The following is a 25396-nucleotide window of genomic DNA, read 5'->3' as shown; positions in this document are numbered from 1 at the left end:
CTGTGGACTTCCAGTTTGTAGCCCTTCCACTAAACTCTGACACTGGGCTTGAGAAACATCCCAGGCTCTTTTTAGTTTTCTTAATTTGTAACTACCATGGTAGTCCATCCTAAAGGAAATCAGTCCTGAATATTCATTGGAAGGACTGATGCTGAAGCTGAAACTCCAATACTTTGGCCACCTGATGTGAAGAACCAACTTACTGGAAAAGACCCTGATGCTGGGAAAGATTGAAGGCAGGAGGAGAAGGGGACGACAGAGGATGAGATGGTTGGATGGCATCACCAACTTAGTGGACATGAGGTTGAGTAAACTCTGGAAGTTGGTGATAGACAGGGAGGCCTGGTGTGCTGCAGTCCATGGGGTCGCAAAGAGAAGTACACGACTGAATGACTGAACTGAACTGATGGTAGTATATGGTTTTAACCATGTATTCAATTAGCTAATATTTTTTGTGACTATTTTGCACCCATCACTATTCTAGGCAAAAGCTATGATGGCACCAAGCCAAAAGCAGCTGCCTCCATGGAGATGGAGAGTTTCTGAATGAGTAGCCCTAAAGTTGCCATGGAATGTTAAATAAAGGAGATGGATCAGTTCTGAGACAGATGATGATTCTGGCTTGGGACACAGTGAGCATGGCAGGCAGTGGACCACCTGATAGCAGATATCTGGTAGCAGCTAGCTCTGTAGTTGAGAGAAAGCTGGCCTTGGGGATTGTTGGCACAGAAGATGGGATTTGAAGCGATCAGAGGAGAGAAGATCAGCAGGGAAAGTGAGTGGTCTGAGAGAAAAGAGTCTGGGATGGCAGGCTGCTTGGGGCCTTGCAAAGTATTGATACAAAGTAGATGTTTATGAACTCATTTATTTGGTCAACAGTTGTGTTCCTTTTGAAGTAACAATGTAATCATTCATTTTTTGGTAATTGTCACATTATGAAGCATGTACTATTTTCTTGTCACTTTGGGGAAACTCTTCTATTACAAAGGTTGGAGAAATGGAGGTTTTTGTGTAATCTTTCTTTCTTTTCTCTATTTAGATTTGTGCAAATAACTCACAAACTTTTAGCAGCCAAAAATTACACCAGTGTAGGGAATAATGTTTGTCCCTTTTATCTCTCTCCTCCCCTCTTCCCATCCAAGACTTTTCAGAGACTTTCCATGTACTGTTCCTGAGAGAAGTTGTGTTCTGAACAGTGTCTAGGTTGGAGATTGGAGAACACAAGTCCTTGTGTGTGTCTTTGACTCACACTGACTCTGTGTGTGTATGTGTGTGTGTTTTAGTTGCTCAGTTGTGTGTGACTCTTTGTGACCCCATGAAAGCCTGCCAGTCTCCTCTGTCCATGGATTCTCTAGGCAAGAATACTGGAGTAGGTAGCCATTCCCTTCTCCAGGGGACCCTCCCAACTCAGGGATCAAACTTGGGTCTCTCGAATTACAGGCAGATTCTTTACCATCTGAGCCACCAGGGAAGACCCACAGTGACCGTAGATGAGTCACATTAATGTTCATTTGCTGCCTCCCCAGGAGATGTGCTTGCCTTTGCCCTTGGTGGTGGGCGACCTCATTCAACTGCATAGTTAGTAGGTAGCTGGAGCTCCATATTGTAGGCCTTTAGAAGCTCTGCTACAGCTGGACAGATTCAGGTTAGGGAGAAAATCTCATTTCCAAGGTACAGAACATTCTTGGTGTGTGAACACATGCATATATGCACAAGTGCACACACTCATATGCATACACGTACGTACCCAGATGGAATACTTGAAGAGCTATGACTTACCTTTGGTAATGGACTGAATCTTAGGTGTTATTACTTGTACCAGTCTCTAGCTGATCAAAATAATTATCTTTTGGGAATGTTAGTGAGAAGCAGTCACGAGACCCTGTACATTTGATTAGGTTCCTTATTTGCCCAGTTTCTCTGCATGTAATGGACCTAGGTTTCTAGAGTTGGTGTTTGACTGTCGTTAGAGGTGACTTTGTTAGAGGCAGTCAAGAGCCTAAGTGTGTCTAATGGACCTGTGCAGCATTATCTCCACAGTGTTACACATGCATAAAAACAGGTCCTTGAGGAAGACTGTTACTTGGTAGGGAGGATGAGAAGAGAAATTCTGTGATTGCCCTTACTGTTTGCAGCATTATCACAGGATCTAATATTTAAATGAAAAATTAGTCTAGAGCAAAACCACTGAAAGGGTGCTGAGTAATTTTTTGACAACTCGCCGATCTCTGGTCTTCCTTGTTTTGGTGAAATAGTACCTTCGTGGATGTGGTTGGTAAAGTTAGAAACCTGGGAGAAACCCCCCAAATATCTTCATTGTGCCTTCCTGCTTAAATGATGGTTTTAGGGGGCTATGAAGGCTTCCCTGGTGGCTCAGAGGTTAAAGCGTCTGCCCGCAATGCGGGAGACCTGGGTTTGATCCCTGGGTGGGGAAGATCCCCTGGAGAAGGCATTGGCAACCCACTCCAGTATTCTTGCCTGGAGAATCCCATGGACGGAGGAGCCTGGCGGGCTACAGTCCACGGGGTCGCAAAGAGTTGGACACGACTGAGCGACTTCACTTTCACTTCCACTTTCAGGGGGCTATAGGAGTCTAAGTTTAAAATGTTTTTTTTTTTTTTTCTGCAAAACTTGGTAGAAAATGTTTCATTTGTGTTTTAGCATTTGGTGTTACAGATATGAAGTCGGGTGCAAACCCACTTTTCCTTTTGTTATGGTTACACCCTGCCATCCTCTCCTAACTTAAATTGCCAGGGTCTCTTTCTTGAAATTAAAAAATCTTCACCAAGTTGTATTTCACTGTTTCTTTTTTCAGTGTTGATATCAACCATTGGCAGACCCTTTCAACCTAGCACTCAATTCCCTCTTCAGAACTTCAGAGACATTGGTCGTTTTCTTTGACAATTTTCCCCTGTCCATCCCTTCACCTTAAAAAAAAAATAGATGTATATTAAACATATGTTGGATCATCTAGATTTATCCCCTTACCCCATGTTTCTTATCGCTTGGTTTGGGAGAATTTATCTGTTCAGTCATCTAGATCACTACTTCTATCTTTGATCATGCTCCTTTTGCTATCCAGGCTTCCCTGATGGTTCAGTGATAATCTACCTGCAGTGCAGGAAATGCAGGAGAAGGTTTGATCCCTGGGTAGGGAAGATCTGAGGAAATGGTAACTCACTCCAGTATTCTTTTGTAGAAAATCCCATGGACAGAGGAGCCTGACGGGCTACAGTCCGTGGGGCTGCAAAGAGTCAGACACGACTGAGCATCAGGGGCACAAGCACTTTTGCTATACAGAGATTTGCTGCGGAGGACTTTAAAAAATACTTTCTTTTTAGTTCCATTTCTTTATTCTCCAGTAGTAGCTTTTAGTGTTGCTTTTCTCCACCTTAGTATCCTTACAGATCTTTGAAATGGTATCTTCACAGATCTTTCAGAGAATGCAAAACTGATTTTATTTCCTTTGTTAATAACCTGGTTTCCTCTGGGCTTGGTTCCTCTATTCAATTTGGTGCCTGTTTTCAGGCATCTATTGTTTTTCTTACAGTTTTATTCTTAGTTGGTTTTCTGTTCATATTTCTAAATAAGGATCCAGGTCAGAGGTGCATTAAATTATCTGGAGAGAATTTAAAGCACTTTGGCAGTATGAGTCTTTAAAAAAGTTCATACTCTTTGACCCAGGGATTAAAATACTGACAGTTTATCCCAAGGAAATAATCATAGGTTAAGGCAATAATTTATGAACAGAAATGTTTATCTCTACTTTATAAAGTAAAAAAAGCTCAAATATACATATTCAAGTTTCTGACACTGAACAGTTTTTAAATTTTGTAACATCTCTGCAGCTAACAAAATTCTACAGGCAAGATGAAACTAACAAAATAAAAGTTTAGATAGACTTTATTAAGATAGGGAAAATGCTTATGTAGTTTTTAGTGATGCTGAGTGAAAAAAGACATACTCTGAAATGGACTTATCTAGAATATCAACTCTATAAGAAAAACATACATGCAAAGAAAAGTAAAATTAACAATCGTGATTGTTTTTTTGTTTGAATTATGTGAGTTTTCCCCCTTATAGTCTTATACTTTTCTGTATTTTCCACATTTCAGCAGTAACTATATTATAATCAGGAAAAAGAATCAATATTATTTTTTAAATTGCCAAGCTGTCTCACAGAGAAATAAGAATGGCCAATAATCACACGAAACTATTTAATTTCAGTAGTAACAAAAAATGCAAAGAATGCTCAATGACATGGAAAATGTTTGTTACATAAATTTAAGTGAAAAAATAGTAACAGTATGCACATTACGATCTCAATTTGGTTAAAATTGTGTGTATGAAAATGTTGACAAGTGCTTAGTTTTGGATAGGGAATATTTTTCAGAAGACTTTTAATTTTCTTCTTTATGCTTATGATCTTGGAGTATGTGAGTTTTCTTCCCCTATAGTCTTCTGTATTTTCCAGTTTTCCTATACCGAATGTGTATTGCTTTTACAATCAGGGGACGTTTTTTCACACATTTCTAATGTGTGTAATACCGAATTAGTCTTTCCATCCTCTACACTAGACTTTGTGCCCTGAAAACATTCTTAAAATATTTAACTTGGATGTTGAGTGAGAGAAATTTGAGGGAATTCTTTATCTAATTCAGTCTTAAGACTTAAATGCTCTGGCATAAATTTCACGCTACTTGGAAGGGGCTTATCTTTGTCTTGTCTTTAGGAGTATATCTGAGTACTTTGAACAAACATCCTGCCTCTTCCTCAGAATGGTAGCCACATAGGTGCAACACAACAGAAAACTCTTTTGCCATTTTTAATAAAGACTGTGGAATTCTGTTTCCTGAAAGTTGAGATATAATTTACATACAGCAAAAATGTGCAGATTTTAACTGTATAGTTTAATAAGTTTTGGCAAATGTTTACACCCATATAAATACCTCCTCAACAATCTATAGGACACTTTTGTTGCCGCAGAGAAGTCCGCTCATGCCCCTTCTTGTCAGGCTTCACGTCCGAACATAAACTCCGTTACGATTTTTACCACCGTACGTTAATCATGTTTCTTCTAGGACTCCACATAAATAGAATCGTACAGTATATTTTCTTTTATGTGCAGCTTCTTTTGCTCAATGTGATTCTGAGAGTCTTCTGTATTGGAAACTCTTTTTGGCCACACCATGCAGCATGGAAGATCTTAATTCCCTGACCAGGGATCGAACCTGTGCTCCCTGCAGTGGAGTCACGGAGTCTTAACCACTGGATGGCCAGAGAAGCCCTTTTCAATCACCGAGTAGTATTCCATTGTGTCAATCCCGCCATTTGTCTGTCCATCCTCATGTTGACCGACATGTAGGCTGTGTCCCGCTTTGGGCCATTTTAAACCAGGGATGCTGAGTTTGTAGCTGTGTCCTCACCGCACCCCCTGACCCCTCCCCTGCTTTTCTTTTCCTGACTAGTAGTGCTTGCAAGTCAGGGCTGGTTTCCAGGAGCTTGTAACTAAGACTACCACAAAGAGATCAGAGAACGATCGTGAAGTGGGCCCGCCAAAGCCAAGGCAGATGCCGCTGGGGTTTAGCTCCTGGGCACAGAATGGCAGGCCTGCAATTAACTGAAAGCTCCTTTTATAGAAAGAAAAAAGAGAAAGAGCCAAGCAGTGAAAGAGCCCAGGGCACCCGGTTGGGGACCACGAGAGCCATTACCACATTAGATCCAAATCACAGCCCTTGTTTGAGGCGACATAGGACACTGAGTGTTAACTACACGAGTGTGGGGGGGGGGCCTCCTCACCCTAGCCGGCCCCACAGCAGGTGTTGCCCAAGTGCCCATCTGGGCTCCCTTCTGCCGGGGTTTCTGGGGTCAGGGGAGCATGGAAGCACTTGGTGTGTGGCCCCTGACTGCTCTGCCAAGAGAGCTACAGAAAAAGAAACCCCACAGCCTCTGGGGCACATGATTTGATAATTGAGAAAAAACTCCCCCCAGGCCCAAGTGGCTGTCACGCATTCAGCTTTATTACCCAAGAACAGCAATTATGAGTCTAGGCTTGAGAGGCCCAGGATGTCTGTCTCTGGGATGGAAAAGGACCCAGCACCCCCTTCCCCCATTGCATTCCTTGTAGAGTTCATTTCCATCTGCTGTACCTCCCATCAAGGAGAACACGGCCTTTACCCCATTTCATGGGGCCCTGCCACTTTCTCCCGCCTTTCCCCTGCTTCTTGACCCAGAGTCAGATGAACGGCATGCAGACAGAGCTGAGGAAGTGTGGAGAGAGCAGTGCAGTTGCTCACTCAGAGTATGGAACGTGCTCTTAGAGGGTGGGAGATGGTGTGGGCCCTAAAGACGGGACCTCGTGAGGCAGTGGCAGGACCAGAGCAGAGGGTGCCCTCTCCACCGGCCCTGTGATAAGGGCTTTCCAGTTCCTGAAGAATTGGTGGCAAAACTCATGCCTTGAGCGTGAGCCTGCCGTGGATGTTATACTGACCAGCTTTGCTGCAACTGTGCTGAAAGGATCCTTTGATCTCGGCAGTGCGTGCAGCCAGCGAGCTGTCCACTCTGTGTCCCCCCGTGGCCAGCTGTCCCCTCCTTGTCTGTTACCTCACTGCCTCAGGTACTACCTGCTTATCTGGTCTGCATTTCTTGCCCAAGTCTACTTTTTTCCCCCTTGTCTCCTTATTTTTGCCCTTTTCAACTTAAACTTTCTGGTCAAAAACGAAAATAAACCAAACAAACATCAGACCTTCTAACTTTGCCTTAGCTAACATTCCCTGCCAAGGCACTGACCCTGAGCACCTGCCAGAAGATATTTTTATTGCCTTTGCTTTCATTATAGATGACAAAATACGTGGAATTGGATTTCTTTTTCCCAGGATTTGGTTGCTAGTTGTTTATCTCAAGACCAGATGGTATTTTCTGATTGAAGTTATTTATAAGCAGTTTGATTCTTAAAGCCTTTAAAATTTTTTAAATTTTATTTTTAGTTGGACGATAATTGCTTTACAGTGTCATGTTGGTTTCCGCCACACATCGGCATGAATCAGCCAAGGTATACATATGTCCCCTCCCTCTTGAACCTCCCTCCCACCCCCCTCCCATCGCACCGCTCTGGGTTGTCACAGAGCACCATCTTTGGGTTTCCTGACTCGTACAGCAAATTCTCATTAACTGTTCTACATATGATACTGTGTATGTTTCAATGCTACTCTCTCAGGTCATCTCACCCCCTCCTTTTTCCACTGTATCCAAAAATCTGTCTTATATATATCTGTGTCTCCTGTGCTGCCCTGAAAATAGGATCATCAGTACCATCTTTCTAGATTCCATACATATACATTAGCATACAATATTTGTCTTTCTCTTTCTGACTGACTTTACTCTGTATAATAGACTCTAGGTTGGTCCTCCTCATTAGAACTGATTCAGTTGCATTCCTTTTTATAGCTGAGTAATAGTCCACCTTGTACATGTACCACAACTTCTTTGTCCATTCTTCTTTTTTTAATTACCATTGTATTTTTTTAAATTTATTTTATTTTTTAATTTAAGGATAATTGCTTTACAGAATTTTGTTGTTTTCTGTCAAGCATCAACATGAATCAGCCATAGGTGTAGATATGTCCCCTCCCTCTTGAATCTCCCTCCCCATCGTACCCCTCTAGGTTGATTCAGAACCCTTGTTTGAGTTCCCTGAGACATACAGCAAATTCCCCTCGGCTATCCATTTTACATATGGTAATGTAAGTCTCTGTGTTACTCTCTCCATACATCTCACCCTCTCCTCCCCTCTCCCTGTGTCCATAAGTCTGTTTTCTGTTTCTCCGTTGCTGCCTTGCAAACATCAGTACCATCTTCCTAGGTTCCATGTATATGCATTAGTATATGATATTTATCTTTCTCTTTCTGACTTATTTCATTCTGTATAATAGGCTCTAGGTTCATCCACCTCATTAGAACTGACTCAAATAGATTCCTTTTTATGGCTGAGTAATATTCCATTATGTGTATGTACCACAGCTGCTTTATCCATTCATCTTTTGATGAACAACGAGGTTGCTTCCATGTTCTAGCTATTGTGAATAGTGCGGCAGTGAACATTAGGGTACATGTGTCTTTTTCAATTTTGGTTTCCTCAGGGTGTATGCCCAGTAGTGGGATTGCTAGGTCATATGGTGGTTTTATTCCTAGTTTTTGAAGGAATCTGTAGTGTTCTCCATAGTGGTAAAGCCTTTTTTGATATTACTGGGCCACCTTGGACCTCGAGTCCCAGGTGACCCATATATTGAGATACACCAAAGCTTTGAAAAGTTGACACTGAACATGGGAACTAAAGCAATCACGGCCCCTCAGACTAATAATCTACTGGTTTTAAGATGACTTTTCTTTTGGGGAATCTATAAATTCCTTGAAATCACTACTCTCAGAAAGCCACAGTTATTTTTTCTGGGTTACTATATTGTCTTCAGTTCTAATTTTGACATGAGTGCAAAGAACAAATTGTGTCCAGCCCAAGTTATGTTTATAACTTGAAACAGTTGTCCCCTCATAGTCTTTACCAAAACGTTTTCAGTGAAAAGACTTTTAAAGGCTTCCTCCTCTCCCTCCTGATTATAGTTGATACTTTAAGCTGTAACTAACCAAGGCTGTTTTTTTTTTTTTTAATAAGATTTAATTCTTTTTTTCAAAAAGATAATTTTTTTTTTATTTTTTGGCTGTGCTGGGTCTTCGTTGCTGTGTGGGCTTTTCTCTAGTTGCAGCAGGTGGTGGGGGCTGCTCTCTAGTTGTGGCGTGCAGGCGTCTCATTGTGCTGGCTTCTCGTTGCAGAGCGTGGGCTGTAGAGTGTGTGGGCTCAGTAGTTGTGGCGCTCAGGCTTAGTGCTCTGCAGCATGTGGGATCTTGCCAGATCAGGGGTTGAACCCGTGTCCCTTGCATTGGCAGGTGGATGCTTTACCACTAAGCCACCAGGGAAGCCCAACCCAGGATGTTTGAGCACACATTTGCACACAATATTTGGCAAAGTAGCTAATTGATGATGATGTTTCATCATCAGTTTTTTAAAGTTTGAACTATATGGAAAGAGAGTTCTTGATTCCGTTCTGTGAAGCCTGTTAAACAACTTACTCTTATCAGGGAACGTATAAGATTCATGCATATCAATTCCTCTACTGGGAGCTGACGATGAAAATTAAAACTAACTAAATCAAGGGAATGAAAATCCTTGAATTCTAACCTTCCCCATAAACAAAAGCAAATAGCCAGACCCTGAATAATATGCCTTCCTTCTCTGGAATATGAATACTGAGCTCCTCATGGTAAATAAACTTCATATTTGTGACTAACTTCAGGACATACTTAGTAGATTACCTAGAGATACAACTAAAGGAATTTACTTCATGACATTACCTTATCAAGGGTATTTTAAGGTAACTTAAAATTAGTAATATGTTACAGAATGGAAAGATATCCCACGTCCATGGGTTGAAGACTCGATATAAAGGTGGCAGTGCTACCCGATGTGCTTTATAGATTCAGTGAAATCTCTACCAAAGTCCAGGCAGCCTTTTTTACAGAAATGGAAACGTTGATGCTAAAATTCATATGAAATTGCCAGAGACTCCAAATAGTCAAAACAATCTTGAAAGAGAAGGATGGACTCATGCTTCCCAATTAAAAAAAAAAAAAACAAAAAACTACAATTGGCCTCTTGCTTTCTGAGATGGCCCACACTCTGTCTATGGAGTGTGTTACTCCCAGGGCTATTCTTACCTTTTTAGATGGACTACATTCTGTCTATGGAATGTATCTCTCTCTAAATCCACTTCTTAATTAAAAAAAAAAAAAAAGCTACAGTCATTAAAACAATGGGGTACTGGCATAAGGATGGACAAAATAGATCAATGGAATGGAATTTAAAAGTCCAGAGATAAACCCATGTATCTATAGTCAGTTGTTTTTTGACCAAGGTACCAAGTCCATTCAGTGAGGGGAAGGACCATCTCTTCAACAAATGGTGCTGGGACAACTGGATATCCACGTGCAAAAGAATGCAGTTAGATTCCAACCTCATGCCGTATACTAAAACGTACTCAAAATGAATCAGACACCTAATTGGAAGAGCCAAAACACTTAGAAAAACCATAAGGGTGAATCTTCATGACCTTGAATTTGGTAATGGATTCTTAGAAATGACTCTTAATGGTGTGAGCAACAAAAGAAGAAAAAACGGATATGTTGGACTTCACCAAAATGTACAGCTTTTGTGCATCAAAGGACATTATTAAGAAAGTGGAAAGACAGTCTACAGAATGGGAGAAAATACACAAATCTGAGAAGGGCCTAGTAGCCATAATATGTTTTTAAATAAAAAACTCGTAACAGCTCAGCAACAAAAAGATAAACAACCTGATTAAAATATGGAAAAAAGACTTGGTTGAACATTTATCCAAAGATGGTATACAAATGGCCTGCAATCGTGTGAAAAGATGTTCAACATCATTGGTCATTAGGGAAATGCAAATTAAAACCGCCATGAGATACTACTTCACATCCGCAAGGTTGGCTATAATTTAAAAACACACTGAACAGAAAACATGAAGTGTTGATGAGGATGTTGGAACCCTCGTGCTTTTCTGGTGAGAATGTGAAATGGTGTAGCCACCATGGAAAACAGTTTGGCAGTTCCTCAAAAAGTTAAATATAGACTTAACATATGACCCAGCAGTTCTAAGTATATGCCCTAAATGATTGAAGACAGGTGTTCAGACAAGTACTTGTACCCAGATGTTCACAGCGGCACCACAGTAGCCAAAAGACGGAAACAACCCAAATGTCCATCAGTGGATGAGTGGATGAGTGAAATGTGATATATGCATACAGTGGGATATTTTTCAGCCGTAAAAAGAAAGTACTGATGCATGCTACAGTGTGGAAGCACCTCAGACAGGATGTCAGGTGAGAGAAGGCAGATGCAAAAGGTCACATACTGTGTGACTGCATTTATATAAAAAATCCATAATAAATTAATCAAAGCAGAAAGGATATTAATGGTTGCCAGGCTGGAACAGGGATAATGGTAGCGACTACTTAATTTCTACAAGATTTCATTTGGGGATAGATAACTAAAATCTTTTGGAGCTAGATAAAGGTGATGGATGTACAACATAGTGAATATACTAGATGCCGTTGAACTGTACAGCGGTTAATTTTATGTTACGTGGGTTTTACCTCTAATTTAAAAAATTACATCATCTAGTTTTTGTGATCTCATAAGTAACTGTGGCTTTGCTGTCATAGTTACCTCGTGACTGTTGGAATCCATTTGCTTCGTGGCATTGGGATGTCGGGAAAGTTCTTCCCAGGCGTGGGCAAGAAAACTGGAAGACAGATGATCCCAAGTGGGTGTCCTCCTAGAATACCGATTAAGGAATAGAGTTGTGTTTTTTTTCTCTAACTTGTGGACGCTGGTAAAACTTCTACCTTAGGGGACCCTTGGTTGTTTTCAAGTGTGATCTGGACTGATCAGAACTGGTTTCTTCATCTATTAATTTGAAAAAGCATGTTTAAGGTAACTTCATACTATTTGGAGATGAAGCAGTTTTTGGTTTTATGAAAATTAGGAGTGATTTTTAAAGAAAGTAAGATAAACCTATGGGAGGGCAGTAAAATTTTTCTGATGGTTTGCTGTGTTGCACTGCTAGAGATTTTTGTGGCACTTTCAAAAAGCTTCACGAGTGCTTTTTTGATCATGGAACTGGTGTCAGAATAAGAAATTTCTGTTTTCAGATGGAGCACATGTTGTGAAAAAATTAAAAACCGTAGTTTCTTCTTATTTGATTCTTATACCTGTTTTGTTTTTTGAAGGAGGGACTTTAGGTTAGATTCTGGCAAAAGATCTGAGCTCGAGAAGAGCATCTGACCTAGAAAGGTAGAGGTGCTCTGCCGTGATCACGAGGTTTTTCTCTGTGAGTCGAGTTGATGGTTTTGCCCGAGTCCTCCTGCCGCCCCTGTGTTGGACGTGGGCGTGTTTCTCTAGCAGATGCTATTTATGCTGGTGGTCTTGCACGCTCCCACCTGGTTCCTCTTCTGACCCAAAATATGCCATCCAGGCTAAGGGTTTGCAGACGTGAGGCAAACAAAGCGAAGTGGTTTGTCGTGAATTGAACCCACAGCTTTTGGTATCATTACCTTCAGGTCCCAATCAATTCAACCCGACAGCAGAAGCCTTGTTTGAGTGAGGGATTTGAAATTTTAAAGTTAGAAGGGATCTGGTAAGCAGGGCAGAGTATCTGAAATAAGTGTAACAAGCTGAAGTCATGGCTAAATGTTAAGTATTCGGCTGAAAATCCTGATTGCTTCTGCTTTCCACAAGACTAGGGAGAGTTCCTTTGTGTGATGTTCACTGGATAATTTCTTAAATTAAGAGGTCAGGTTTTTTCATTTGTGGAAACTTTAAAGTTTTTAATAAATTATTTTTTAGGATAGTTTTCCAGCAAGAGCTAGTTTAGCCATTGAGCTACTACGATACCGTAAGAGCAATGAAAGAAAGTGAAATGGGTGGAGGAGGCGACAGCTTCCTGTAGGATCACGTGTGTCCAGGAGCCACTGCCTGTGAAGGGCAGTAAAGAGTGTATTTCCTTGCATAGTTCTGTTAACCTTTCTGTGCCTTACTCTCCTCATCTGGGCAATTAGAATAATAGAATCCACCTCATTGGGTCATTATAAAAGATCGAATGAGTTAATGTAGGTAAAGCTCTTAGAACAGTGCCTGACAGAATAAATGCTTGACAGGAAGGATCACTGGAGCTCCTCTGGCTGGGGGTGCTTTCCTGAGGGGGTAAAATTGTTTCCATTCAGATACCCATGGTCCCAACCCTCTCTTGTGTACCCAGGCACCGTTCAAAGTTCTGAGACCCTCTGGTATACTCACTTTAGAGCCCTTTTACTGGGCGTCTCACCCAAAGAGAACACTTTGGGATGAAAATAAAGAATTCAAAAGTAGTGGTTTTTCAGCTATTTCCCAAATAATCTTAAGATTATGTGAAGCCTCTCTGGTCGTTTGTTGAAAACGTAGTTACTGTCTCATTCATTCGCCAGGAATTACTGTGTGCACATCATTGCCACTGGGTAGAATGGGATGACCTAGGGATAAGGGTCAGAGACAAAGAGGACGGTCACAGAGCTCCTTAGCCTGGAACTCACAATCTAGACCGTTTATGCCTCTAGAATCCGTGTTAGAAAAACCCAGGCTTTGACTGAAAGGGCGTCAGAAAATAGCACATCCTTAATGGTATGCATCCTTGAAGCTGGGAGGCCACACCTCAGTGAATTTTATCATTTCTGCTAAGCCATCTCATACTTAGCTAGGAGAGAGAGCTGGAAACTCATTGGTGGAAAGAAATTTTAATGAATCATCTTGTTCTGATCTATTATCAGAGACAAGTTTGCCTTTTTTCCATGAATATTTTTCAGTCACTACTGGCATTTTAAATCATTTTAAATTATGGTTTGCACTTTAATGACCGCCTTTTGCTCTCCCCACCGCTTGGTGTTTCTGTTTGTGTACAGTTCTGGAGACTGATGGGATTGGGTCACTCAGTTTCCTAGAATCCACTTTATCTCTTTTCACGTGAAGTGAAGCTTTGTGACTTCTTTTGCAGGACTGGATTGCAGCTGCAGAGGCAACAACAACTGAACCTTTAAAGATGCATACAGGGCTGCACAAAGAGAAGAGAGAAACTGGAGAAACCGATGAAGTGAGGAGAAAGTATGTTTCCTGGGTAAATAGTATAATTCTCTGAATGTTAAGTTTCTTGCCATGTATCAGTTACCATCAATTTGTCACGCATAGCCATATTTATTGCTGCTAAACATTTTTTTCTCCTTCCTTGACTTTTATTGCTGAGCTCTTTGATCAAATGATTCTTTTTTTGATTAATCCAAAAGGTGTGTATATTGAATATATAGTTGAGGTGACTTCATAGGTCACTTGCCAGGAGCCTGTTCTATCTTGGGTTGACCATTGGGTATTATAAAAGTAGAGTTGTGTGCTGTGTCTCTTGTAACATACAGGTTTAGTTCAAGGTCAGCTTTTTGGTCTGAGTGCAAAACTTATACTTCTGCTTTATTAAATGACTGATTTGAAAAACTCTGGATACCAAGTTATCCAAGCCATGTTCTTGGCACTGCCCTCTACAATAGGAAACTTAATACTAAAGACAAAGCAGACTGGCAAATAATTAATGTAAATAGCCATAGCTTTCTCTTGATGAAATAGATGTGCCCTAGTAAAGTTATATGTGTGTGTGTATGTGTGTGTATGTGTGAGAGAGAGAGAGAGTTGGGAACTCATTTTATTGTTACCATGCCTCTCACAAGCTTAGATATTAAGGGTTTTTGTTGTTGAAGTTTTTTTAAGTAAGGGAAATTTATTGCATTATTTATGATTATAAAGAACCTTTCTTCAGTTTGCTGATTAGAATGTTTTGGAAAGAACGCAGAAGAAATGGAGTCAGAGTTATTGCTGGTATGTAGTGGAGGCTCTGTGCGCAGGAGCCAGGCTTGGACAACCCATGAGAGCATCGCTGCGTCTCCACCAGCCTGGGCCGCCCAGCCCATGGGAATTTCCCCACAGTTGTTAACTTGTGGAACTTCCTGCTTCATGGTGGATTGTGGCCAGGCTGCTGTTGGCTAGAAGATCCAGTCCTGTTTTCTCTTTCTTTAACTTTGAGTTGCAAGGTGGAGTAAAAACTGTTCAGTGGCCTTTGTGTATCAGTCCTCTAAGCTGAAAGTGGCATGAGGCAGGTTGGTTGGTTTGGCCAGACCACACAGCTGGTGGGAACGTAGTTCCCCAGCCAGGGATCGAACCCATGCCTATAGCAGTGAAAGCACTGTGTCCTAACAACTGGACTGCCAGGCCAGTCCCCAAGCCAAGTTTATCATGAGTGAACTCATGCACACATTTTCTAGTGCTCACCTTCATACCGACTCTGCGTCAGTAACGCTGATCTCCTTATGGTTCTCCAGTTGGTCTGGAATCTTCTCCTCCTGGACAGCCACGTGGCCCCTGCCCGCCTTCTCCTTCAGGTTTCTGCTGGCAGGGGGGATGGGGGGTGGGGGTGGGGGGTAAAGTGAATGCAAAGAGCAGAGCCAGATGGAACGACCAGGGATTTTCTGGGATGCCATTTCCGTACCTGCTCCCTGACCGCCCTGGGCCACCTCACCCAGCTCTAGCTTACCTCTTCTTTCTCTCACTCCACTGTCCTGGGAGTTGTGGTGTCTTGTTCATTCTATACACCATGCTTGTTCAAGTTCATCTTTAAGATCTTTTAAAGCTGATCTTTCACTTCTAAAGGCACATACCATTTGACTCAGCAATTGCATTTCTAGGAATTTATCTCACAGGTAACCTCACACAGATACGCAAGGAATCTTGTACCTCCTCAGTTCAGTTCAGTTCAGTCACTCAGTCGTGTCCGACTCTTTGCAACCCCATGAATTGCAGCATGCCAGGCCTCCCTGTGCATCACCAACTCCTGGAGTTCACCCAAACTCATGTGCATCGAGTCGGTGATGCCATCCAGCCATCTCATCCTCTGTCAGCCTCTGTTAAATCTTCATGCGTGCATCTTGATCTCAGTAGCATCTGGACTGAGACTAATTAGCTGCTGTTGCCACCATTCCGTGGGTCATGTCCCCCTCCACTCACTTGGGCAGCTGCCTGCCTCTTTGCCTGAACTGCAGTGGACTGGAAACACTGGCCCTGCAGCTGACTGTGTCCCCTTTCAGACTTCTTCTTTTGTACTCCTGTTGCATTACAGCAGTCTTTCCCTTCCCATTTGAGAATATCACAGATGGTTTTGCATTGCATTTCTTACATATTTAGGAAATTATATATAATGTAGTGGTATCTTGAGTTAGCTGTGCATTAGAATCACCTTAGAAGCATTATAAATTACAAATGTCCAGTCCCACCCCCAGAGATGCTGAGGCAATTTATCTGGGGGGAGTTGTAGGCATTGGCGTTTTTAAAAGCTGCCTGGGGTGATTTTCACTATGGTCAAGTTTGAGGACCATAAATAGTATTGATTTTCTGTATCAATGATGACTTTGGTCACTTTTAAGCTCATTATAACTGTTTAAGTAATTCCTTTGGGTTTGTAAGTTACAGTGATGTTATTTATTTTAAAAATTTTGCCTTGGCCTTTATTGTATTTGTATTTCTTTTTTTTTTTTTCATGTTGCTTTTTACTGGAAAGAACGTCTGAGCCTATATTAATTAGCAGCGATGATAAAATGCTACTTAGTTTGTGCCTGTTTTTACTGACTGCATGTCTCATTTCTTCCTTGAAGTGTACTGTTATAGATACCTCAAAAAGGGTAAGAAAGTATACCTTTGTTATTAGTTTTAGGATTTTAAAATTAAGAATATCTGTTGGAATTTAACAAATTTAATTTTTGGTATCAGATGACATGACACAATTTCAAGGTTTAACGTAGTCCTACTTACTGTTATTTTCTTTTAAATTTTTGAGCATAAATTTTAAGTCAGCTTCATCTAGTTTTCTCTTTTCATTTTTCTTTAACCAGTTTTAGAGTACAGTTCGTAGCATGAACTAGGTAATCTGTACCTTGACTTCTGTTAGGTGTGATTTCTGTAACGTGTTGTATTTGTTTCTTGAGAGTTTTAAATGATCCACTAATAAGCCATCAGGGACTAGTTGCTTTAGGGGTGGGGGTGTAATTATTTTTAAAGATGTTGGCGGGGAGGGAGGAGGGAGGAGGGTTCAGGATGGGGAACACGTGTATACCTGTGGCGGATTCATGTTGATATATGGCAAAACCAATACAATATTGTAAAGTTAAAAAATAAATAAAATTAAATTAAAAAAAAAGATTTTGGCCAAGTATTTTATAGGTATTTAGAATTTTACATTTTTAATGAAAAATCCACCTGTTCAGTGTTACCCAAATTTGTTAACACGTACCTAGTATTTCTCTACAATTTTATTGCTGCTCTTGTGTCCTGTGTTTCTAGTTTCATGCATTTCCTCTTTTTGTAATTAACTTTACTAGTAGTATCACTTTTAGTCTCTTCAGAGAAATTTTAGCTGACATATAAAACTTTATAGTTTTATATTTGAAGTACAAAATGCAGGAGTTCCATTGGCAGTCAAGGGGTGAGGACTCTTGAGATTTCACTGTGAGCCTGAATTCAATCCCTGGTCAGGGAACTAAGATCCCACAAGCTTCATGGTGTGGCCAATAAATAGATAAACAAACAAATAAATGCAAAATGAAATAGTGAAAAGTCAGTTTCCTCCTCACTCCAGATCTGCAAGCATGAAGTTCCCTACTTATAGGTGGCATTTCTTACCAGTTTATTATGGGTCCTTCCAAAGTATTTTTTTTTTCCAAAGTATTTTTTTTTGCTTTCAAAATATCTAATTCTTTTTAAGAATCAGGCTTTTTTGGTTGTTTGTTTCTCAAGATTATTAGTTTCATTTTTAGTTTTTTCTTTTTTGACAATGCTTAAAGCAATACTTATCTTCAATTCTGCTTTTAATTTTTATTTTATTTTTTCTTTTTTAAAGTCTATAAATTTTTTTAATATAAATGTATTTATTTTAATTGGAGACTAATTACTTTACAATATTGTATTGGTTTTGCCATACATCAGCATGAATCCGCCATGGGTGTACACGTGTTCCCCATCCTGAACCCCCCTCCCACCTCCCTCCCCATCCCATCCCTCTGGGTCATCCCAGTGCACCAGCCCCGAGCATCCTGTATCCTGCATTGAACCTGGACTGGCGATTCGTTTCATGTGCAGTGGTTTTGTTGCATCTTCTAATTTCATTATTGTATTTCAGAGCTTTGTAAGTAGAATATTGTTGGATTTTGTCTTCTGTTCATCCAGTCTTAAAAATTCTATAACTTACGGATGAATTTAGCCTCTTTAATTTGTGGTTGCTTTTGCATTTGTTATGTTTTCTACATATAATGTGTTGTTTAATTTTTATATTGCTTAGTTGTCTCTTTGCTGTTACGCCTTCTGTTTTATGGAGTGTCCTTTTCTTCTTTTCAACTTTAAGACAAAATTTAAAGGTGAACAGTTCTTTTAGTGCTGAAAATAACATTTGTTCCTATATTTATTTACTATCATCAAAGCAAATGCTAGAGCTTTCCTTCCATATAAGGAAACTCAGCTTCTCCCTGTTTTGGCATCCTCTCTTCCTGCTCCTCATCTACTTCCATTATTTTTATCCTTCACATTTAACATTTATTCTATGAAGTGCACCAATTCTTCTGGGCTTCAGCCTGATACTTATAATATTTTCTTATTCTTGATTAAAAAGTACCAACCACCAAGGCCTCACTCCGAGCTGGCCAGACACTTAGCTTGGTGCAGGAGATATAAAGGGAAGGGTAGTTCCATCCTTGGCTTTAAGGTCCCTTTCTGGTCGAGGAGGTGGCAGTATACAAACAACCATGGCAAAAGATGTCATGTGTCAGGTGTCTGGGGACACAAGAGGGAGGGAATGGTGTCCTGGTGAGTCAGCGAGGACGTCTTGGGAGCTGGGTGTTACTGTGCTAGTAGGGCTCTTCAAGATAAAGGATAAAGCGAATGGGCAGAAGCCTGAAGGAACCCAGATGGCTGGAGACGAGACTGGACAAAGGGATGTTGGGGCCAGACTGAGAAGCCTAGCCAACAAGTTTTAGTTTGTATCCTGTGGCTGCACCAGAGAGATTTTAAAGCAGAGGTGTACTCTGTTAAAGCTTGTTTTTAGGAAAATAGCTCTGGCTGTTGTATGAAGTATGGACTGCAGGGAGGAAGTTAGTGAAGTGACTGTGGCTGTCATCCAGATAAGAGATGATGAGAAGCTGAACAAGGCAGTGGCAGTGGTGATAGAGAAGATGACGTGTTTTGAGGTAGAATCTAAAAATACCTGTTCCTGACTCAGGTGAGATTGGGATTAGAGGATAATTTAGAGGGTTTTCTTTTTTTATGTATTTTAAGGAAGGTCATAATAGATGGTGGAAATACTGATTACCTTATGTCATGGGGTAAATTGTGGAGGGGGTCGCAGAGACTAATTTGGAAAAAGAGCATTTAAGGACTTTCTGAATTTTAAAAATCGTTGAGAGATCCAAGAAAACATATCTAAGAGCAATTGGAAATATGGGTTATAAACTCAGTTGAGATATAGGTGCCAGAGATAAAGGTATATTTGCTTCCAAGGAGGAGGTCCAAGCCATAAAACAGATGTAAAGTTCCCCCAGGCAGAGCCTGTGGATAGAAGAAAGGGCTTAGGTTGGTCTCTTGGCCAAGACCAGTCTTTATGTGCAGGAAATCAAAATGTGCTGAGCACTGTAATACATGTCCTGCATGGGGTGCCGAGAGCTTTTTCAGATGGCTTACTTTATCTTCTTAATAGCCCTGTGTATGGAAATTATTACCACCCTACTTTATGGGCCAGGAAACTAAGGCTCCAAGGCATTGTTACTAAGCTAGTTAGTGAGATTGCAAACCAGGCCTGAATGCCAAGCTGATGCTAGGGGAAGAGATAGAGGAGAAGCAGAAAAGAGTGGTGTGGAGGACATGATTTGCTATGGAAGCCGTGGCCATTCTCCCAGAGGTTCAGTAGGATAAGGAGACGCTTAGCCACTGTTTTTCTCAGTTAGAAAACAGATAGCGACCCCGCCATGTTCAGTCCACAGAGTACGGAGGTCAGCTCACACTGGAGGAAGTGCAGGTAGCACTGTCGACTGCAGCTCTGAGAGACGGCTCGGTGGTGGAGGAATGACAAGAGCATGTGGCTAGGGGTTGGCATCACTGTGTTTATTTAGAGATGACAGCTCGAAGGATTCTGATTCACTCATCTCTTTTCCTTTGATGTTTTCTATCTTAGATTGCCTTGTCTCCGTGCTTCTGTTACTTTAAAAAAAGTAACTGCTGGATTCTCTTTTCACATAACCTGCTTGTTTAACTTGTCAGCTTGGAGTCCCTTCCTGCACATTGTTTTCGGATGTTTCCAGGCTGTTGTCTTAGTGACCTGCTTTGATTGCTGGTTATGTATGAGATCCCGAGAGCCCCTTCTTGTTTCTTCTCTCAGGTCTTTCCATCCTGGAAGAGATTTTCTTCTGTCATTTGAATGTTTTATTCAGTTCAGCTTCCTCCAGAATTCAAATTCATGGACGGCCTCTGTCTTCCAGATGAGAGTGTGTTCATGCCTTCTATGACAATAGGAGAATGTTGAGCTCAGAGCCTGCATTCAGGAACTAGGCTTGCCTGGGTTCACATTCTGGCTCTGCCAGCTACTAGCTGAGTGATCTTGAGCAAGTTGCTTTTTGTAACTTCTCTGTGCCTCATTTTCTTTATCTGTAAACTGTCATTGTTGTTGTTCAGTCACTAAGTCGTATCTGACTCTTTGTTACCCCATCGACTGTAGCCCACTGGGCTCCTCTGTCCATGGGGTCTCCAGGCAAGAATACTGGAATGGGTTGCCATTTCCTTCCCCAAGGGATCTTCCTAACCCAGGGATTGAACTAGAGTCACCGACATTGGCAGGTGGATTCTTTACCACTGAGCCACCAGGGATGCCCTTCTGTAAACTGTTCAGTCGCTCAGTTGTGTCTGACTCTTTGCAACCCTATGGACTGCAGCGTGCCAGGCCTCCCTGTCCATCACCAACTCCCGGAGCTTGCTCAAACTCGTGTTCATTGAGTCGGTGATGCCATCCAACTATCTCATCCTCTGTTGTCCCCTTCTCCTCCTGCCTCCAATCTTTCCCAGCATCAGGGTCTTTTCCAATGAGTCACTTCTTTGCATCAGGTGGCCAAAATATTGGAGTTTCAGCTTCAGCATCAGTCCTTCCAATGAATATTCAGGACTGATTTCCTTTAGGATGGACTGTTTTGATCTCCTTGCAGTCCAGGGGACTCTCAAGAGTCTCCTCCAACACCACAGTTCAAAAGCATCATTTCTTTGGTGCTCAGCTTTCTTTATAGTCCAACTCTCACATCCATACATGAATACTGGAAAAACCATGGCTCTGACTAGATGGACCTTTGTCAGCAAAGTAATGTCTCTGCTTTTTAATATGCTGTCTAGGTTGGTCATAGCTTTTCTTCTAAAGAGTAAGCGTCTTTTAATTTCATGGCTGCAGTCACCTCCTGCAGTGATTTTGGAGCCCAAGAAAATAAGGTCTCACTGTTTCCACTGTTTCCCCATCTGTTTGCCATGAAGTGATGGAATCGGATGCCATGATCTTAGTTTTCTGAATATTGAGTTTAAGCCAGCTTTTTCACTCTCCTGTTTCACTTTCATCAAGAGGCTCTTTAGTTCCTCTTTGCTTTCTGCCATAAGGGTAGTATCATCTGTGTATCTGAGGTTATTGATATTTCTTCCAGCAATTTTGATTCCAGCTTGTGCTTCATTCAGCCCAGCATTTCTCATGATGTACTCTGCATATAAGTTAAATAAGCAGGGTGACAATATACAGCCTTGGTGTACTGCTTTCCCAATTTGTAACTGTAAACTGTAAGCACTAATAATACCTCCTAGCAAGGGCTGTGATGAGAGTTAAGTGAACTAGTGCTTGGAACATACTTAGAAGGCACAGGGTCCAGTGCAAGTGTGTGTTCCACCATTGTTAGCTCTTGTTGTTGTTGTTCTGGGGGAAAATAGTGGGAGAGGTAATAATCTTTTCCCAATTGTCTTTTGGGCCACACATTTATCACTTATTTGATAAATTTACACACTGTTGGAGCCTCACTTGATAAACTGCTGCTGCTGCTAAGTTGCTTCAGTTGTGTCCGACTCTGTGCAACCCCATCCCTGGGATTCTCCAGGCAAGAACACTGGAGTGGGTTGCCATTTCCTTCTCCAATGCAGGAAAGTGAAAAGTGAAAGTGAAGTCGCTCAGTCGTGTCCAACCCTCAGCGACCCCATGGACTGCAGCCTACCAGGCTCCTCCGCCCATGGGATTTTCCAGGCAAGAGTACTGGAGTGCGGTGCCATTACCTTAGTAGACAAATCCTGGAGACCAGATAGCATTCCCTCCAGTTGCTAAGGAGTTCTGCAGTGAGCACTTTGGACGATGGTCCAGATGTGGCATCTGTAGTTGCAGGTGTTCACTGTGTGACCTCTCCTGCCCCACGGCCGTGTTCAGTTGGTTTCCTTTAAATACAGGCCATAAAATGTTTACTTCTACCTTACTGAATAGTTCTTCCAAGAATGTTATTTAATTTTGCTCATCCCATCAACAAATAACAGATGCTGGCCAAATCGGCGTACAGAATTAAGTAACTTTCATAAAGTCCATGGTGGGACTGGGACTTAATAAACCTATAGTATCTGACTCTAGTGGTGGTAAAAGAGGAAAAAGGGTTCACTGGAATGAACACACACACACACACACACACACACACACGTGTTGTGCATATACATATACATGCACAATACAATTAACTAAACCAAAGATCTTATTCAAATAGATATGTGTATATATATGTATATGTGTGTGTAGCTCAAACTCTCTAGAGTGCTGTCTTAGTTAGGCTACTGTAACAAAATAGGGGTGGCTTATAAACAGCAATTTGTTTCTCACTGTCCTGGTGGCTGGGTGCCAGCATGGTTGGGTTCTGGTGAGGGCCCTTTTCCAGGTTGCGGACAACCTTTTTCTTGCTGTATTCTCGATGGTGGAGGGGATGAGAGAGCTCCATAGGGTCCCTTTTATAAGGGCGCTGATGCCATTCATGCATTTCTGCTGTGATGACCTACCTACCTACTGAAAGCCCCATGTCCTAATACCATCACATCAGGGCTTAGAATTTCAACATGAATTTGTGTGTGTGGCAGGAGGGACACAAATGTTTAGTTCACAACAGGTACCAATCTCTAAATGTGTGGTTATAAACACATTTTTTTGACAATGAAGATGTGCTCTTTTTACAAGTAGAAGAAGTAAATCTCGGGACTTCCCTGGTGGTCCAGTGGCTAAGATTCCACGCTCCCAATGCAAGAGGCCTGGGTTCGATCCCTGGTCAGGGTGCTAGATCCCACATGCCACAAGTAAAGAGCCTGTATGCTGTAAATAAGACCCAGTGCAGCCAAATAAATAAATATATTAAAAAAATAAATACATTGAATAAACAAAAAACCAAAGTGCTTGCAGGGCAGGCATAATAAAGGGAAATACTATCAACTAACCTCTTGGAGCTTTTAAGAAAAGCAAGCGGGTTTGTGAATGAGGGACCCAGTAATCCACTAAGAAACCTTTCCCAGAAGTTGCATAGTCTCATATCAACTCTTTCAACATATTTATTAACTATAAAGGAAAGAAAAGATAGTAACTTTACAGTGGAGAAGACACCTTAGCCAAGAGGTCAAGGTCAGCATCACCAGTAATCAGACAAGCGACATCATGAACCCCATGATACGATGCAGTACGGACAACACGACATCGTTTCTGTGGCTTTTTGGCCAGAAATCCGTAACTGCAGCACAATCATGAGAAAACCTCAGGCAAATCCAAATCAAGTACGTTCAACAAAATAACTGATTAATACTTTTGAAAAGTGTCAAGGGCATAAATAACAAGACTGAGGAGCTATCACAGACTAGAGGAGCCTAAGGAAATAATGACAAAATGCAGTGGGGATCTTGGATAGATCCTGGGACAGAAAAAGGACATAAATAGAAAAAAACTGGTGCAATTTGAACAAGGTCTTTGGTTTAGTTAACAGTATTGAGCCAGTGGTGACGCCCTGGCTCTGGTCAGTCCCTGCGGTTATATAAGACTTGAGGACACTGTTGTTGTTCAGGTGCTAAATCATGTCTGACTCTTTTCAGCCCCATGGACTGCAGCACGCCAGGCTTCCCTGTCCTTCACTGTCTCCTGGAGTTTGCTTAGATTCATGTCCCTTGAGTCGGTGATGCCACCTAACCATCTCATCCTCTCCTGCCCCTTTCTCCTCCTGCCCTCAATCTTTCCCAGCATCAGGGTCTTTTCCAGTGTGTCAGGGACACTGGGTCAGGGATATAAGGAAACTCTGTACTATTTTTTGCAACTTTTCTGTAAGTCTAATATTAGCTCAAAATTTAAAACTTTTTTTTTTTCCTCTCTTATTTTTCTTTTAAGTAAAAAGCCATCATGGGATAAACTGTCTGGTCCTGGGTAGAAACTGGCTTCAGAAGAGAAAAGAAAGCTTAGAGTAAAGGCCTCTTCTCCAAGTGGGTGAATGTTAATGATGACCTTTCACTGTGTTGCCTCTAGGCTCATTCCAGATCTGTTGAATCTCCTAGACCTTTCTAAAGGGTATGGTAGTAAAAAGCTATGCTGATGGGAGATTTTCCTGAAAGTTTTATGAGGCCAAGTTGGTAGAAAATTAGACAATACAAGATACTGCACTTAAGGGGGAAAAAAATCAAAGTAATCTTAAACAGAGCCATGGGTGGGTATCACTGGCTACTCTAGGGTTCTCTGAAGATACTGTCCAGCATTTGCTGCTGAGGCCAAAATGGCCTGAAAAATTGGTGCACATCCGTGCAGAGATGACCAGACCGAGTGATCCTCTGGAGGCATATGGAGATGAAAGTCCCTCTTTGGTCATTAGAGGTCAAATTAAAGCCCCATAAACAGAAAAATCTTAAAAGCAAGGGGTTTATGGCTGTTCAAGTAAAGAATGCTGCAAAAGGACACCAGATTGGGAGTCTGCATGGAGGCTGGGAAGGATCCGGAGGGTTGGATTTCATCAGAATACATTTCCCTTTGTCCACGAGAGTGAGATGCCACAGTGGCCTGGAGCGAGCGTTCTGCTTGCCGCAAAGCTGATCTCGCTACATATGGAGGTGGAAAACCTTAGAAGGTCTAACTTTGTTCCTCAAGTGGCCACCTGATTGGGACTTCTGTTTCTCAGGTGCTCTCATGTTAGGAACAGACATGCATGCATGCTCAGTCGCTCAGTTGTGTCCGGCTCTTTGTGACCCCGTGGACTGTAGCCCATCAGGCTCCTCTGTCCGTGGGATTTTCCAGCCAAGAATACTGGAGTGGGTTGCCATTTCCTCCTCCAGGGGATCTTCCTGACCCAGGGATCAAACCCACGTCTCTTGTGACTCCTGCTTTGGCAGGTGGATTCTTTACACTGAGCCACCTAGAAACAGACAATTCTGGGTAAATTTCAGAAATAGTGGGGCTCCTGGAAAGCTGTTGTTGTTGTTGTTTAGTTACTAAATTGTGTGTCTCTTTGTGACCCCAGAGTCTGTAGCCTGTTAGACTCCTCTGTCCATGGGATTTCCCAGGCAAGAATATTGGAACAGGTGCCATTTCCTTCTGCAGGGATTCTTCCCAACCTAGGATCAAACTTGTGTCTCCTGCATTGACAGGTGGGTTCT

The 25396-nt window shown here is 41.7% G+C and overlaps 1 protein-coding gene across 10 annotated transcripts in view; it reads left to right on the top strand.

The window, feature by feature from the left end:
• The window catches only part of ZHX3 (zinc fingers and homeoboxes 3), a 135516-nt gene that overhangs the window by 52064 nt on the left and 58056 nt on the right, over window positions 1–25396 (top strand). For 7 of the 10 annotated variants that reach the window (XM_061437590.1, XM_061437589.1, XM_061437587.1 and 4 more), the window contains one exon: window positions 13659–13765. The gene's annotated coding sequence lies outside the window, so the exon portion shown is untranslated. Of the gene's footprint in view, window positions 1–11220; window positions 11397–11470; window positions 11567–13658; window positions 13779–25396 lie in introns of those variants that run through there. The other 3 variants (XM_061437588.1, XM_061437592.1, XM_061437595.1) reach the window with 3 other exon arrangements.

The sequence above is a fragment of the Bos javanicus genome, chromosome 13, assembly GCF_032452875.1.
Source record: "Bos javanicus breed banteng chromosome 13, ARS-OSU_banteng_1.0, whole genome shotgun sequence".
Classification (NCBI taxonomy): Eukaryota; Metazoa; Chordata; class Mammalia; order Artiodactyla; family Bovidae; genus Bos; species Bos javanicus.
This window is presented reverse-complemented; position numbering and strand designations above follow the sequence as displayed.